Source organism: Blennius ocellaris (genome assembly GCF_963422515.1).
Source record: "Blennius ocellaris genome assembly, chromosome: 22".
NCBI classification, from domain to species: domain Eukaryota; kingdom Metazoa; phylum Chordata; class Actinopteri; order Blenniiformes; family Blenniidae; genus Blennius; species Blennius ocellaris.
The window spans coordinates 17,538,316-17,555,787 of NC_137671.1; positions in this window are offsets into that span (position 1 = coordinate 17,538,316).

Consider the following 17,472-nt stretch of genomic DNA (forward strand, 5'->3'; position numbering starts at 1 on the left):
ACAGACGGCAGATCTTTTTTTTTTTCTCTTTGAACACAATAAACCTGTCTGTGTGATTTCTGAGCAGCTCAGAGTTGGAAAATAGAAAATAATCGTTTTGCTGTCCATACTTCCTCTCGCCAATATTTTAAACACATTTAGCTGATATGTAATCATTTTCATAGATGATATATTGTGTTTGCTGGCACTTATGAAGTGAGTTCAACGATCAACAGGCCCTCTGGAATATATGATGAGTACCTTGTACCTTTACATCCATCAGGATTTCTTCAGCGTTAGTGTTTAGCACTCTAAACCTTTCTATGTAATGTGTGTATGGATTGCTTTGTTCAAGATACCATAAGGTTTTACCTCTGGGTAACACAGCTTCCTCCTATCAACTGACGGCATAATTGCTGACCATTATTAGTAAAACTCAGGTATCCCGAGTATAAAAGATATAGAACATAGTGATCTTCATTAAAATCACCAACATGCCCTTGAGTGGCCACCTTTGAAGAATCCCACAGTCAGGCAGTGGTGTCCTTTTATGTGTATCTTGTTAGTTTAAAAAACCACAGTGACACATGTATTTAAAAAACCCAGAGGAAGACATCCAGACACAGATGGAGGTGATAAGCAATCTCAAAACATCCTTTATTCAACCCTTGAATGGCTACTTGTGACCACTGCCAGCCGTCTCTGAAGGTGCAATATCGGCTGTCACTACTGTTTGTGGACCAGGGAGGGTATCACACCATGGTTTGTGTGTGTGTGTGTGTGTGTGTGTGTGTTGCAGTGATCTTAATTGAATATTGATAAGTGAGGCAAGCGCATAGGGTAAACAGCTGTGACTGGTACTTCATCATGTGTGTGAGCATCACTCATTATCAAGCCCAGCTGCTCCTCCGAGAGGAGTCATCAGAGACTGACCGCACACACACACACACACACACACACACACACACACACACACACACACACACACACACACACCCACACGACTGTAATTGACAACAGTTCTGACAGAGATCAAAGTCACTAAAAGTGTTCACTGCAGAGAAGGAATCCCTGGCGGCTTTGTTCTTTGTTCAGTAAACAGGCCTCTGAATATTTGATTTATTCCTTGCAACTTTCTCTCAAGCGCAGCTTCCCCATCCCCTCAGAGGGGTCGCTACCTGGTTACACTGACATCTTCATTCAGTTGCCTTGACAACCAAAAAACACCATTGCCTAAGCAACGGAAGTTAGACGTGGCCTGTTTACAGGGGATGCATTTATAAATGAACGGTTTTTAACGTCATGTACAATAAACACAAATAGAAACACTTTTGAGTTTGGTCCCATTTTTCTTGAGCTGAACTCAAAGGTCGAAGACTTTTTCTATATACATAAAAGGCTTAGTTTTCTGAACTATTGTTCACAAATTTGTCTAAATCTGTGTTCGTGAGCACTTGTCCTTTGCTGAAATAATCCACCCCCGTCAAAGGTGCGGCATAACAAGGTGCTTATTGGACAGTATGATGATAGCACAGGTGTGACTCAGCCTGACCACAATAAAGCCCCGTCTCCACCGCACAGAAAGTACCAGCCTAGACGGGTTTAAACCGCTCCGGCTCGCGTCTCACGACATGGAATGCAGTCTAAACCGCTCCAAAGGCGACCGCTTTTCCACTCTCCATCCGTTGGGGTACCAGGACCATGGAACGGGTCTGAGCTTGAGCTGCTGTCTGCTGATTGGTCAGTGATTTACTACACGCCCTCAATATTTTAATGTGTCGGCTGGATGAATCCTCTGCTGTCAGTGTGGTCAGCTGTGCTCTGGTTGTTTTTATTTTCATTTTCTTTTCTTTGCTGCTCAACTTTAGTGTTTGTTGTGAAAGAGCGGCTTGAGGCAGGGGGAGACCGGGGGGAGGGACTTTGCATCGCGTTGGAGTTTTCTGTTTGCAGCATAGCGCTCGCCGTGGCGCTGATGCGCGTCTGTGACACCGGAGTCTGGAGCTCTCGTCTCCGGCGCTGACCGCGCTCCGGCAGCTCTACTTTCCAGAGGAGGTCAGCGTTCTGTTCAGCCGCGGTCAGTGGCGCTTTATCGCGGGGACGGACCGCGGAAGCGATGAAAAGGAGCTCGGAGCTCGGAGCCTCCGTGTTCCCGCGCTGCGCTGTGCGGCGCTGTGCGGCGCTGTGCGGCGCTGTGGCGCCGGAGTGGAAAACCTCCTGGGTTTGAGCAGAAAGCTCAGACTCCCGTGTCTGAGCCTCAGCCAACCGGGGGGAACGCTCCGGCCACTTGCCCCACACCCGAGCGCTCGAGTGCGGGGCAAGTCGCTGGCCAAGTGGCCAAGCGACTCGCTCTCTCAAAACAAACACGGAAGTTGCGCTGCAGCTCTCCACTGCAAAAAATGACTGCTGCAAAAAACAACTTTTTTATTTTCCGCTGCAAAAAATAACAGTGCAAAGTGGAGAATTTAAACAACAACAGAGGATTCATAAGATCTACATCTGACGACGTTCTTTTCTGTTATAATGTCACATTTCTGCAGAGCTCATAAGCCCCGCCCACTTTTCATGCTCCTCTCTGCAGTGGAGACACGACCCAAAATTTCGGTCGGGGTTGTGCTTCCGAACTGCTCCGTACCGCTCCGCCCCGGCACTTGTGTGCAGTGGAGACGGGGCTTAAAAGGCCATTCTGGAATTTGTAGTTTGATCACAGCACAAAGCCACAGGTGTCACAAGTTTGCAGAGGGCGTGCGATTGGCCAGCTGACTGCAGGAATGTCCACCACAGCTGTTGCCCTGAATGAAATGTTCATTTCTCTACCATAAACTGTCTCCAAAGGCATTTGAGAGAATTTGACAGTACATCCAACCGTCCTCACAACCGCAGACCAGGTGTGACCACGCCAGCCCAGGACCTCCACATCCAGCATGTTCACCTCCATGATGGTCTGAGACCAGCCGTCCTCTGGCTGCAACAATCGCTTTGCATTGCCAAAGGATTTCTGCACAAACTGTCAGGAACCGTCTCATGGAAGCTCATCTGCATGCTCCTCATCCTCATCAGGGCCTCCACCTGACTGCAGTTTGTATCGTAACCGGTTTGAGTGGGGAAATGCTCACATTCAATGGCGTCAGGCATGTTGGAGAGGCGTTCTCTTCACGGAGTAATCCTGGTTTTCACTGTACAGGGAGGATGACGGATAGCATGTATGGCGTTGTGTGGGTGGGCTGCTTGCTGATGGTGGCCAATGGTGGCAGTAGGGTTCTGGCGTTGGCAGGAGAACGTTATAGACAAAGAACACAGGTGCATTTCGTTGATGGCAAGAAAGATACTGTGACAAAAACCTGAGGCCCACTCTTGTGCCATTTATCCACAAGCATCACCTCATGTTGCAGTATGATAATGCACGGCCCTATATTGCAAGGTTGTGTGCACGATTCCTGGAAGCTGAAAATATCCAATTTGTCACGACATTGTTCAAATGTGGGAAAGCTGCCTATAAAATGAAGGTCCGAAACCTTTTTTTTATGACCATAATTTAAATCCCTGTCTAATTTACCAGGTTTAAATTGTCCATTTCCCATCATATGAGTAAATTGTGAAATAATTATTGGTTCACCAATGTAATTGTGTACTGTATACTGTAGATTGCTCCTGTTGATCATGTTTACCAAAACATTTTTCTGGATTTTAACTTTATAACTGATACATTCCATAACTAAAGAAAATGTGTCTAAACTGAATCCAAAATAAAGAAAATAAGTATAAATGCTAATTACAATAACAGGTTTGTCTCCACCTTATAGATATTAAAGAGAGATGTTAGAATTGGCTTTCATTTCTATCATTTGCTGGATGTGCCTCTGTTCATTTTATAAATGCAAATAATTCCATCAGAGTTGAAACCAGCATCATCTTTTAGTGAAGTCTAAACAAATTCAGATCACTGTTGCCTGGGTTCATCTTTCACAATGCTAGGAATCAGGAGCACCTTGAACAATCGATCTGCAAGCAGCCGACAGATTCTCACCAAGGCATTCCATCAGCTCCGCAAACAAAAGAGGCGCAGTGAGGAGGAGGAGGAGGAGCGAGAGGCGGCTCCTGGAGCTGCTGGATGGTGGCATCTCGCTCCCTCAAGCACGAAGCAACTACTACATCAAAATGTCACCAGAAACAACAGCTGCGACTCCACTGATCCTAAATGCTTTAAAGTAAACTTTCCACAAGTCTTCTGAAAGCAAACACAGCCACTCACCCACAGTCTTTAATGAAGAACACACACACACACACACACACACACACACACACACACACACAGAGTGCTGATATTATGGGAGGAATACTGTGTGGGGAAGACAGGCAGACAGACTGTCAGGCGTGAGCGCTGAGACAGAACAAAGAGGAACAGTGGAGACGATTACAGTGGCGACGCTGAGTGACAGAGGCAGGGAGCACTGATGAAGATGAAGGGAGAGCGGGGATTACTCCCACCACACGCGTTTGTGTGCACGCCTGATTGTTCCAAGCCAAAGAGGAGAAGCACACCCCCCCACCCCCCCACCCCCACACACCCCCTCCCATCCAGGGGGCGCCACAGGGCACCTGTACTGCCTCGACTCCACCGGAAAACATCTGCAGGCCGGAAAGAAAGCTGGAATATGAAAGTCAGCCGGAGCAGACGAAGGAGAGACGAAACAGGAATGCAAAAAAAACAACAACAAAAAACGTCTGCTTTAACAGCTGCCAGCTTCACTTCTACTCCGACCAGTCTTCATGGTCGCAGAGCATCATCTGTCAATGTCAGCCCCAGGAGCAAGAACAACTCAGACACTGCCACCTGCTGGAGGAGAAGCCACACAACGTCATTCTCAAACTAAATCCCAAGGCTTTTGATGTGCTGCTTCTTGAGGAAAACGGATCCTCCTAATATACTGTTTGTTCGCCAACCCTTGAAGTGTGCATGGTGTGTTTTCCTCATGTTAAATCCGATCAGCAAAATTCTGAGAAGAAAAATAAAACAATGTCAAAATGATAGCATTTTTAAAAGAAGACTAACAATTTACATTTTTACTGATGCATTTTATGCACATTCATCGAAAGAGACTTTTACAGAGCAGAGCCCAACTCCACATGCAAGCAAAGGTGAAATACTCCCTTATAATATAAAGAAACATGTAGAACCAGACTCAGAGGTGGATCATTTCTTCAAAACCAGACCCACAGGTGGAGATTCCCTCCTGTTCTAGATGGGGTTCAATTAGGCCAAACAAAAATTAAGTCACACAAGAATGCTGATTCATGTCAACAAGCCTTCTTTGGTCAATCATCCACATGAGGCGCATTTTAGACGTCCAAAAATGGGGTTTTGGAACACAAGTCTCAAAGTGGGGAAATTCTAAAACCTAGCTTGGCTGTGAGTTGTGAACAGCATAGACGATCATCGATGGATAAATGAGGATGTTATCACCACCCAAGGTGGTTCGCAATGTCAAATAACCACAACAATCACAGACTAGATGCTCCATTCAAGCTACAGAAGCTCCTGACGCTGGAGGAGGAGCAGGGCCACAAGCCTACAGTATATAACTCAGCGTTATATAGAAGTCTCTGAGCAGGAGTCACAGTGTCCCTAAAGGCCTGGCATGTGTACTCCATGCCCTCAAGCCTCACGTTGAGCCGTGTTCATAGTGACGTTTGGATGCAATTTTTTTTGAGATCCTGGGGAGAAATAAGATCGTTTTGGCTCGTGTGGATGTGGCCTTGGTCTATTTCTGTGTTTCTGTTCCTTGCAACTGCCATTTTTTCATACCTGATCCCAAGATGGACACACACACACACACACACACACACACACACACACACACACACACACTCTTCTCTCCTCTCCCCCTCGTCTTCCCTGCTTACTGCTCCCGTCCTGTACTGTCTCATGTCAGATCTAACAAGAGCCTCTCTTCAGACCCGCATCCGAATTTAACTGGAACCATGGAATTGATCAACTGGTCTCTCAATGCGATCGACCAAATTCTTTCGACACGACGATCTGGCAAAGAGCCTGCATGTCCCAATGGGACATTTGCAGCTGGATACATGCTGGATTCCTGGGGTTCCTGGAGGTCCCTGGAGGTCCCTGGAGGTCCTGGAGATTCCTGGAGGTCCCTGTGTTTGGCCATTCTGTCCATGGAGGATGTGGAGGACGTCTACATATTGGGATTCATGATAGCAGGTATGCTGCTGATTGGAGCTGGCAGTTTTCTGATCTATCACAAAGTTGAGAAGACGCAGGCAGCTGCATTGGGAAGGCTGCCTATCGTCACTGAAGGACTGTACTGAGCTTTGAACGCTCAGACTCATGTGATAAACCAACTCAGGAGCGTGCAGGTCACGATTCATGAACGTTTACGGGAAATTGGAACCATCTTGGAGGATATTGAAGCTCTGCTGGGAAGCTAATAAATTTGGCCATGATTGGAGCAACATGAAGACCAGAGACACTCAAGGTCGAAAGATAAAGCTGAATCGCCTGAACGAAATCAAATCTAATCTACATTTTGGATTCCCAGACACCCAGTCTTCAACTCTCCTGGATGTGAGCATGAAACAAAGGCTCTGCCCCCCCCCCCCCCCCCCCCCCCCCCCTTCCTCAACCTTCCTCCCACTCCCCTTCCCTGATACTTTGGCCCACTGGAAGCGGCTCTGTTCAGAACTCAAGACCTCTCATAACAACAGAACTGGACTAACTGCAGAGACAAGCTAACAGTACCTTTCACCGCCTTTGCTGCAAGACATAAATGTCATATTTCTAGAAATGCTGTGATCAATTAAACTCAGTTTGATAGAAAAAAAAACCACTCCTGGATCAGTTTTATGTAGTTTTACAACCTCTTTGCGTTTCTTCATTATAAACATTATCATACAGTTAAAGTAACCCAAATAGGCGTTTTCTCAAGAAGACCTCAACAATATTTATGAATTAATGGCACCATCATGTGGTGAAAGAGATATATGAATCTGACAGGACAATCAATCCATTTACTGTAATAGGACAAAAATAATTTAAGTAAGTAAAACAAGTCATTTTACAGACTAATCAAGAAAGCAAAACAGTAAAATTGCAGCAAAACAAAACTCAAAACAACAAGCACTTCAAATTTGTCCTTTTCTAAAGCAAAACAACATGAAAATACTTGCTAACTTTTAAAATGCCTCCTGGTGCTAAACACAGGGAAATAAACACAAATCACATCTTCCATTTACAGTATTTGTATTTACTTGTATTTGCTTGTAATTGCACATCAATTCTGCAGCTTTCAGTCTACATCACATTTAATGCTACTTAATTAGCAATAAAGCAGCTTGCTTTCACTGCTACTGATCTTTCTTGTGTCAGCAAGAGAAAACAGTGAATAAGAAAATAGCTGGCAATTTGAATCAATAATAAAACAAATCTATGCTGCAAGCAGTGTTGAACAGGTCCTCGCATCCCAGGGGTGTTTCTAGACTCCCTGGGGACCCTAGGCAAGAAGGACTATGGAGCCTCCTGGCCCCAGATTCATTATGAATGAAGTCCAGGATAGCAGATCAGTAAAGAAATACTTTGTTAAATAATTAATATATAAGATAAATATTGCACACTTTATACACAATATCTAAATGCCAGAAAAACAAACACAACTGAAATACATGATAAAAATGCAACTAACCAAAAAAGAAAACAAAAAAACAAGGAATTGAAGTGGCAAGACTTGTGACACCTTGGTCTTATATCTATAGTCCAGTGCATTTTTTTCTTAAAACTACTGCTTGCAGGCCTTGGCTTCTGCAAATGCAGCCACAATATCTTCCATATCACCGCTGCACATCTGTCTCTATGAAACCAGTGCTGGTCCTGTGAGCCTCTCCTGGTACAACAACAAGACTTATGACATACTGTGTAAGCAAAGCTGGACTACTTCTTAAAATAAAGCTGTTAAAATTGGTGTGAATAAACATGAATATGTGGTCTAAGTTTGTCAATGTGTGTTGTTACTGTCAAATTTGAATGATTAATATATTGACAGTTTATGAATGTGTTCAGAAGGAAATGGCTGAATTCACTTTACACTGACTTAAATGTGCAGTTAACTTTTCTGGTGCTTAGTGGATGATTGGGAGTTTGGGACAAAGTGTCTGTAGGGATTTCTTACCTCAGAAGGATCACTATTTATGTTTTGGTTAGCAATCGATAATGATTAATAATTATCAAAGATAGTTATTAATTATGGTATTGAAATTTAATCTGATCTGTATCAGAACCTCGGAGCACCACCTGTCTTAACAGGAAATGATAGCCAATTCAGTTCTATCAGTCTCATAAGATATACTAAACAGTTCATCAGGAATTTGAATCAATAGTTCAATTAATTACAATTACCAGAATTAACTATGAAGCTTGAAGGATTTTGGAGTTCTTGACACAGAAGAGTCGACATTTCATTCTCCTTTGTGCTCGTTAATAACACAGCAAGTATGATTCCAATATTATATTTATTTACAATGAAATCAAATAAAACAAAGATTCTTGTTGTGTTTAACTAAAGAACCCCAAAGCAGAGACAGGAGCAGGAGGCAAGTTGTACAGTTTATTTCACAAACTGAGGGTGGCAGGCAGTGGAGGCAGGGAGCTGGCCGACGAGGAGCAGGTCACCAGGAACGAGACTCCAGGAGAACCTGGACAGATGAGGAAACTGCATGTAAGCATTATCCCGGTAAGTAAAACACAAAGTGCTTCCAAAACAAGAAGCTCTGTAACACTACCGAACAGGACGGAATTATCTGGCAGTGTGGTGCTGAGACATCCAGGCCTTCATACTGTGGTTGATTAGGTAATGACGTGCAGGTGTCTAGTCTGCAGCACCAGGAGGAGTCAGCCACACCCCCTGCCACACTGCTCTGCTGCAAAAAGAACACAAAAAGGGGGGAGGGGGACAGCACACAAACCAAATTATAACAATTCTAACCTATATACCTATATACAGCTGGGTGTGTATAGGTGCGTGGGTGTGTGTGTGTGTGTGTGTGTGTGTGTGTGTGTGTAGAGAGAAAGAGAGATGGAGGGAGTGTGTGTGGGTGTGTGTGTGGGGAGAGAAAGAGAGATGGAGAGTGTATTTGTGTGTGTGTGTGTGTGTGTGTGTGTGTGTGTGAGAGAGATGTGTGATGGAACTACAAAACAAGATGGCGGATCACAAGAAACTACATTCCAAATGGAGGTTATCAGAGAACAGGAAGTCTGTCCTGGGTCTCCACCATGTGCTGGAGAACAATGGAACATGGAAGCTAGTCTTTAGCGTCTGCTTCCTGTGTGTCTCTGCTAAAGGACCATTTCTAGAATGACTTGATGTGAATGAGGCTTGTCTTGTAAAACGTCAGGAGTCGTCAGATGGTGTTCAGTTACTGTGTGATGTTGTCTTTGATGTGATATGTGTAGGATTGTGAGTTAACTAGTTAGTAAAGCAAAGATTAGCATGCAGACCCTGTGTCTGTGGCAGAGCTAACGTTGGTTTACAGGTTGATAACTGCTCCTAATATCATTATCTATAGAACTCAATCACTGTAACAGAATCAACACATCTTCATAAAAGTTAAACAGTTCTATCATAGCATCAGGTTTAACTAGTCTCAGGTAAAGCCCAGTTGTTGTTCCCACTTCCTTGAAGGAGTTCAGTTGTTGTCCTGCTGGAGGGAAGCTGGTGTCTTCTCCTGTAGTTAGCACCTCCTGCTAACTGTGGTTGCTGGTTCTGCAGGCTGAGGAGAAGAAGATGAAGTTGATGTTTCAGGAGTCCTTCTTTGCAGCTCCTGGTTGTTCCTTTTGTCCAGACTGAGGAGCTGGTCGCTCAGGTCTGTGATGGTTTTCCTGCTGGTTGAGGAAAACACAAAGAAGTTCTGTGAGACGTCGTTTCCCTGGTCCGTCCTGGAGGAACTGGTTGGTTTTCCTGGTTGATGGGAGATCAGACTCTGGGTGCTGGTCTCTGGATCAGGGGAAGGTCTGACCCTCGTGGTGGGTCAGCAGAGGAGTTGAGGAGTGAAGGCCCCTGGTTGCAGGCCTCTGGTGTTAGCTGGATGCTAACGCTGGGTGAGCTGCCTTCAGCAATCTCCCGACTCGGGGTCCAAGTCTTGCAAGAGAGGGAGGAGACTGGCTTTGCAGCCTTTTGTTCCACGTGTGGATTTGGAGGTGTCAAATCCTGGGAGCTTCAACCAATCACTGACTGGCTGAATGCATGGGGAAATGTCTTGTGAGCAGAAAGGGGGGGAGGAAGGTCCTGCGAAAGGTTCCCCCCCCCCCCCCCCCCCCCCACTAGGTGTGAAAGACAATCACATTCCTGGGTCAGAACTCATATGTCATGACTGTGTATCATGACAAATGAAAATTGTCTTTCCCCAGAAATGAACAAACTTTCTGTGGTCCTGTGAGATCCCAACATGTCTGTGACTAACTTTTTTATAATGTAACACACATAGGTTACACACTCTCACTTGCCACTATCACATTTTTTCTTTTCATCCTCTTCTTGTTTTACTTTTCTTTTCATTTCATGTGCCCTGAGGAATTTGTCTCCTTCATGTTTGCAGTGCATTTGACAAGGACCGCGTTGATGCAAGTCGTGGGGCCCTATTAAGGAGGTTCCCGAGGTGTCATTGACATGTGTCCAGGGGTTTCAAGTTGTGTCGCTGATATCATCTGTCGGGGCCCCCTACTGGAATTTAGCCAGTGACTACTCAGAAGGGGCCCCGTATGGGGCATTTTTGATTTGCTATCGTTGCAGCATCTAATGCAGTTACATTATTTTGTCATTGACATTGACTCATGTAAGCTGTACCTCCGGGCCCCCTTCAGCTTGGGGCCCTAGACAATTGCCTGTGTTGCCTACCCCGTTGCAACGCCTCTGACAGCCACGCAGGAAAGTGGTGCATGCCAAGGTTGCGTGCACATCAGAGTATGATATAAATGTGGGCAAACGATTTTACATGAAAGTACCAAAAATGTCAGACACGGACACACCTTTTAATGAACAATCTATTTTCACACTGAGTCATCACCAACATATTTCACACTCACAACACCACGCTTAAGGTTAGCACGGTCAAGTAGGCCAAAACACACAAAATGTCAGGATTGGGGGTGAGCTGGATTCAAGCGCCGACAAGACCGGGTTGGATAATAAAAAATAAAGTTTATTTGAGTCTCTCCAACGGAGCGGCAAACCATAGTGAGGGATCGTAGGAGTGGAGGCGGGTGTTGCAGAGACGGGATCTTCCCAGCTGGATAGAGCGGCGCACACCAGGAATTCACCGGAAAACAAACAGAGGTTAGAACACAGAGCAGCTTCCCTACACGAAGCGAACAAACGCATAACTAGAGACTCGAGGGGCCGATTCGAGGTACCGCAGGGTAAACATGACGATCTGGCGATGAGAGCCTGGGATCCCGGTTCTTAAATACTGGCTTCCCTCATTCGCTTCAGGTGTGTGTCCTGCTCCATCCGCTCCACCTACGCTCACACACGCCCACACACACACAAAAACAAAAGCACAGTAGGAGACCTCCGTGGGTTGTGACACAAAAATGTTAATCATGATCTTTCTTCTTTCCAGCAGGTGGCTCTATGTGTGTGAATGGATATAGGCATATAGATTTGATCAGGGGAAGTCTTTGAGGAAGCATGTCAATTTTTAGGCCCATTGCAGCATGAAGAGGAGAGTTGCACATCACTTCCAGTTTCATGGTAAACCATCAGATGTTCTGCTATGGCCATGCTCTTTGACTTTTGCAAAAGAATTTTGATACAATTTTAATCGGGAAGGATTGTTGTTTATACAGGCCAACTTTTAATTCACTTGGATTTATCCTGTCGGATAAGTCCAACACAAGAATTTGACAGTTTACCCCAAATGACAGACTTCCTGTTGGGCTTAGAGTATGGGTGTGCTTCATATTCCTTCCAATCTCAAGGATGATATTATGAAGCTTATGGCCATGGTATATGAAGATATCATTTCTTAAACTTCTTTGCCAGGTTGTCTAAAACTTCCAAGAGCAAGTTAACAAAGGCCTGTCCAGTGGATGAACTGCACTTCAGCACAGCAACAAACCTCCTGTGGGCAACATCAGTCCCATACCTTAAAAAATCAGAGCACTGATCCTAAGAGGTCCTGTGTTGTGTCCAGTTAAACTGAAAACATTCCTGCTTTTTGTGTAGGCCCCCTCGTTCCAGTTCATGGCCGTCTGCTTCCTGATCTCGATGGCCTCCTTTATCCACCGTTTGTGCTTGTTTCTCTCCGATATAATGACCCTTCCTTGTCCCAGTCCATGATATGGTTGTTTCTTTTGCAGTGGTCGGTGATGGCTGATTTAGCATTTTATAGTTGTGCTGTGTCTTTCTGTGGTCTTGTGAGTCGTTGACATGAGGTTTGATATATTATGAACCTCTGAGTCTATTTTATCTTTTGGGTGTACAAGTAGCTGTTGGAGTTTTGTGTGTGGTTTGGCTTTTTTTGCGTGCGCTCCACAGCTACAATTCCCCCGAAGTCTCAGATAAAGGAGAGAGTCTGTACTTCCATTCCTGGAATAATAAATCATTAGTGCAATAATGCCAATGCAAAGTGGCAAGGTATGTGCCCTATATGGCTACCAAGGGAAATTGTATAAAGAAAATTGAAATTGAAAACTTTCAAAGAATTTATTGAACACATATAAGGGTCACTACCTCAATCTCTGAACAAGAAGGCCGTTGCTGGGCTAATCCCCCGGCGGAGGGCTTTATAGTTTCTCACAAAGCAGCTCTAAGGCAGCACACTTGGTACACTAGAGGGTGTTCCATGGGTCCTAGTAGATCATTATGTAGAATCTGAAAGGTCTTCTTCATAAGCTATGTCAAAATACGTCTCCAGAGCCCAAAAGGTGTTTTTATGCACTTAGTGACCCTGTGACCTGATATGCAAATTAGGTCCTGGTCACCATGGTGCCCCTTCTCCCCAGGTGGAGTGTCCATGTGTGAAGTTTGGTGACTGTGGGCCCAGGAACTGCTGAGAAATGAGGAGAAATGTTTATATGAAAATACATGTATTGTGCAACCATGACGAGCAAAATTCAGACCCTACCAATCTTCAAGGTCAAGGTCAGGTCACTTGGTATGCTGGAGGGTGTCCCCAGAGTACTAGTAGGTGTGTACAAAATTTCAGAGCCCTAGCTCAAAAACCTAGGGCTCCAGAGCCCAAAATGTGTTTTTAAGCACTTCGTGACCCTGTGACCTACTTAACATGCAAATTAGGTCAAGGTCACCATAGTATCCCTTCCCCCTCTGAGATGTATCCACATGTGAAGTTTGGTCACTGTGGGCCCAGGGGTTGCCGAGATATAGGTAGAAACGTTCGAACGGACAGACGTACGTACGGACGTACGTATGGAGACTGTTTCAAGATCCCCCTTCGGGGCCTATCAGCCACGGCGGGGGATAATAAAGCAGCCATTATTCATTTACTCATGCCAGGCAGAGAAAGTTTGGATTGTTATTCATATCGACCCATTTCCTTTTTGAACAGTGATGTAACTGTTGTCGTGAAGGCCTTGACCTCACGTCTAGAAACCTCAATGAATTACAGTATGTAATTTCTGTCAACCAAACTGGTTTAATTTAAAAGATAACATTCATTCACGAATATACATAAGCTGTTAAATATCCATAATCTATTAAATATATTTATATTAGTTTGTGTCTTTATAAAACGCTCCCCTTCCGTTGGGGTGCCGGGGACCATGGAACGGGTCTGAGCTTGAGCTGCTGTCTGCTGATTGGTCAGTGATTTACTACACGCCCTCAATATTTTAATGTGTCGGCTGGATGAAGCCTCTGTCAGTGTGGTCAGCTGTGCTCTGGTGGTTTTTATTTTCCTTTTCTTTTCTTTGCTGCTCAACTTTAGTGTTTGTGGTGAAACAGCGACTTGAGGCAGGGGGAGACCGGGGGGAGGGACTTTGCATGGCGTTGGAGTTTTCTGTTAGCAGCATAGCGCTCGCCGTGGCGCTGATGCACGTCCGGGACACGGGAGCCTTGAGCTTTCGGCTCCGGCGCTGACCGCGCTCCGGCAGCTCCGCTTCCCAGAGGCGGTCAGCGTTCTGTTCAGTGCCGCTATATCGCGGGGACGGACCGCGGAAGCGATGAAGAGGAGCTCGGAGCTCGGAGCTCGGAGCTTGGAGCTCAGCGCCTCCGTGTTCCGGCGCTGAGCTGCTGGAGCGCGATCAGCTCCGGAGTGGAGAACCTCCTGCGTTTGAGCAGAAAGCTCAAAACTCCCGTGTCTGTGCCTCAGCCAACCGGGGGGAATGCTCCGGCCACTTGCCCCACACTCGAGTGCGGGGCAAGTGGCCAGAGCATTCTCACAACAAACACGGAAGTTGCAGCTGCAGCGCCACTGCTGCAAAAAATAACAGTCTTTCTTTTGCCGCTGCAAAAAATAACAATTAACTAAACAACAAGTGCAAAGTGGAGGGTGAAACAAGAACAGAGGATTCATAAGATCTAGATCTGACGACTTTCTTTTCTATTGTAATGTCACATATTTGTGGAGCTCTTAAGCCCCGCCCACTTTTTAAGCTCCTCTCTGCTGTGGAAACGGGTACCGGAGCCGAGACCCGGCTTTGTTTTGCCGTCCCGCTCTGTACCGTCCCCGCACTTTTGTGTGGTGGAAACGGGGCTCATGTATCCTTATGTAGCCTTGTGGGTACCTATGTATAAAAGAAAACAAAATGTAAATAACAGACTGTTTTATTTGTAAAAAAAAAAAAAAAAAAAAACTGAATTTAGTAAAAGCACATTTTCTTTGTGGAGTTAAAAGCACCAGTTTTATGGTTTCTGTTTTTGCTGTTTGTGTACCTGCAACTTTTTATTTCTTTATTGTTGTACCGAGATCAGGTTTGTTTGTTTGTTTATTGTGCACCCTAGCTGGTTTAAAACCTAATTGTTTGTTGTGTTGGGATTGGAAGGAGTGATACTGCAGCCAATAGGAGCGGTTCCCGAAGTTAAGGGGCGGGACTAGTGGCGCAGGGCGAGTGAGTGAAATCCCTGCACGTGTGAGAGAAGAGATTCGAACAGAGGCTGTTTCTGAGGTGGAGATGAATTTCTATGAATTTTAACAGGTCGACTACCCGTGGTCTTCAGAGATACATTCATTGTGACCTGCCAGGAAGTAACTAAGTTTGTTCATTGTGCTTTCTGTGAATACAGCTCAACCGGTTGTATAAAAGTTGGATGCTCAGTGGCTAGCCGTTACTTAGCTTAGCCCCCGGCTAATGTACTGTCGAATCCAATGTACACCGCTGATATGAAACCCACAAGCAGCAAAATGAGTTAAAAAAACAATCTTTGGAAAGTTTCTTTGCAAAGGGGAAAAGGCCTAGTGAGGAGACAGAAGGAGATAAAAGTAAGTAGAAAGACACAGTGGAGGATTCTTGACGCTCAATTATCCTCCTCTCTTGAAGGGGTTCTCCAGGGGCATTTTCTCTAGTTTATTAATCATAATAATAATAATAATACATTTTATTTCAGGGCGCCTTTTTGGGCACTCAAGGTCATCTCACAATTGGTTAAAACATTTGCATTAAAACAATAAAAACAAGAGTAGAAAACAAGAGTAAAAAAAAACCAGCAGTAAAAACGACAGTAAAACAGCACAGACAGAGGGCAATTGATATCAGTGGGAATATGCAATTTTGAACAGATGAGTTTGGAGTTTGTTGTTGAAATGGGGAAAGGAGTCCAGGTTTCTTAATTGAGGAGGCAGTGAGTTCCAGAGGTGGGGAGCAGAGCAGCTGAAAGCTCTGCCCCCATGGTGCTGAGACGGGCGGGGGGGACAGACAGGTGAGTGAAGGAAGAGGATCTGAGGGAACGGGAGGGAGTGGAGATGTTGAGGAGACCAGACAGATATGGGGGGGGGGGGGGTTGTGAATGTCCTTGAATTTCAACAGGAGGATTTTAAATTGGATACTGGATTGGACCGGGAGCCAGTGGAGCTGTTGGAAATGTGTGGAAGATATTGCCGAGGGGAAGGATGTAGATAATGAAGAGGAGGGGCCCCAGGGCTCTGTCCTGGGGCCACCTGAGGTGATGGGGAAAGGGATTGATTTACAGGATTGAAGTTGAGTGAACTGAATGCGGCCAGAGAGGGAGGAAGTGAACCAGTCTAATGGAGTGTGGGAGATGCCGATGGAGGACAGTCTGTTGAGGAGGGCGGAGTGACAACTGGTATCAAATGCCTCACTCAGGTCAAGGAGGATGAGGATGGTGAGGAGTCCAGAATCAGCTGCCATAGGGAGGTCGTTGGTGATTTTGACTAGGGCTGTTTCAGTGCTATGGAGAGGGCGGAAACCGGACTGGAAATGTTCATAGAGGTTGTTGTAGGATAAGTGGGAATGTAGTTGGGAGGCGACTGTTTTTTCTAAGATTTTGGAGATGAAGGGTAGATTGGAGATGGGACAATAATTGTTGACATCGAAGGGGTCGGCACCGGGTTTTTTCAAAATGGGGGTGATGGCAGCAGTTTTGAAGGTTGTGAGAAGTGTTCCGGTAGTGAGGGAGGAGTGAATGATGGCAGAAGTGAGTGGGATCACAGAGGGGAGGCAGGATTTGACCAGGTGTGTGGGAAGAGGGTCCAGTTGACAAGTGGATGGTTTGGATTTCTGAATGTGTTCTGTGATTTCTAAGAGAGTGGGGAGCTGGAAGGAGGAGAATGAGTGTGTGAATGGGTGAGAGTCTGTTGAGATTTTTGAATGAAGGTTTGTACTGAGGTGTTGGTGGATTTTCTGGATTTTATCTGTGAAAAAAGACATGATGTCGTTGCAGAAGGAGGTTGTGTACAGGTGAGGATGGAGAGAGTTCTGGGGTTGAGTGATATTATTGAGGAGGGAGAATAGGGATTTATTGTTGCCTTTGTTAGCTGAAATGAGATTGGAGAGATATTGGGTTTTGGTGGAGGAAATGAAGTCTTTATAGTAAGTGATGTGAGTGGAGTGCATTTCTTTATGGATGCTGAGACCAGTTCTCCTGTAGAGGCGCTCGAGTCTCCAACCCCCCTGGGCTGAACCAGGGGGCGGAGATGGAGAAGGAGACTGGTCTAGTTTTTAATGGAGCGAGAGAATTAAGAATACTATGGAGTCCAGTGTTATAATGAGAAACCAGTTCATCAGGGGTGGAGAGGTTGTGGAACTCAGGGAGGGAGTTGATGTTTGAAGTGAGAATGACAGGATTAATGTTCTTGATATTGCAAAATGAGATGAGACATGGTGAGTTGGTGATGGAAAGAGTGAATTTAACGGTAAAGGAGAGGAGAAAGTGATTAGTCACGGGGAGTTCATCAGCTGTGATATCCAGAGGGGTGATACCGGAGCAACAGATTTAGGTCTAAAGAGTGTCCTTTGCAGCGTGTGGGCATGGTGGTATATTGACAAAATCCAAAGCTCTCCAGGCAGGAACT